Here is a 1004-nt window from a genome sequence, read left to right on the forward strand (position 1 = left end):
TCACCCGCTTTGTCTTTAGCAGTCAATGCATTTTCTTCATGAAAAAAACTCTTCTGGATATCTTTATTGGTCATTATCTGAGCTGATCCATCTTGCTTCTTCATGTGAATGTAAATTGTCTATTATATCTTGGATATTGTGATGTTATATTGCATTTAGTTGATGATTGTAGGTTGTTCAGGTCTTAGCCAAAACACCTGTCTCCTGGTGGGTATAAAAGATAGTGTGAGTTTGGGCACAGGTCTTTGTTTTCTGTTTAGATAGCACAGTTGAAAGCAATTTTGGCTAGTGTTTTTGGCTATGTACCAATAATCGGGTGATATAGGAGAGGGTGGCCCTAGCTCAAGAGATGTATGTGCCTGTGGGAGGTATGCCTATTGATGGGCCATCTGAGCACAGTTGCTGTCTTCCATCTATGGAGCAAGAAAAAAGAACAACAAAAACAAATAACAGTCAAATAAGAAAACGATTAAAAATAAAACAAGATAAGCAGGGGAAATCAGGCAGACAACATCAAACAGGAATTTAACCCTAAAAAGGTGGTAAAAATGGAAAGGAATATAAAATATAAAGGTAGAGAAAAAGAAAAGGACGGTGCCAATCACCAGTGTTCCACGTCACTCTGTCAATGGAATGCTGATTACAAGTGTTTGAGATGACCCAAGTCAGTATAGCCATCAATTCACCCATCTTTCTCCTGTCTCACCACTTTTGTTCAGCTTCTTCTCCTAGTCATTATTCAATCCACTTCCCTCCGAAGCTCAGGATTCTAGGATTTTCATCTGTATCTGTTTCATTTAGTGTCTAGTTTCGTTGTTGTCATGTCTGTGTAATGCAGAGGTTCCCAACCTGATTTGGCCTAACACTTCTTTAAAAAGAAAAATTTCTGAGTTAACATCTGGCAATTAAAAACTTTGGCTATAGCTGATAATCTAAGATAGAGTGTAGGTATCTCCTTTTGCAGTCCTTCCCTCTCCCACCCCTAGGTAATTCCAGTTGACCCC

This window comes from Echinops telfairi, unplaced genomic scaffold, assembly GCF_000313985.2.
Source record: "Echinops telfairi isolate 266 unplaced genomic scaffold, ASM31398v2 ScPeMD7_31;HRSCAF=116, whole genome shotgun sequence".
Taxonomy (NCBI): domain Eukaryota; kingdom Metazoa; phylum Chordata; class Mammalia; order Afrosoricida; family Tenrecidae; genus Echinops; species Echinops telfairi.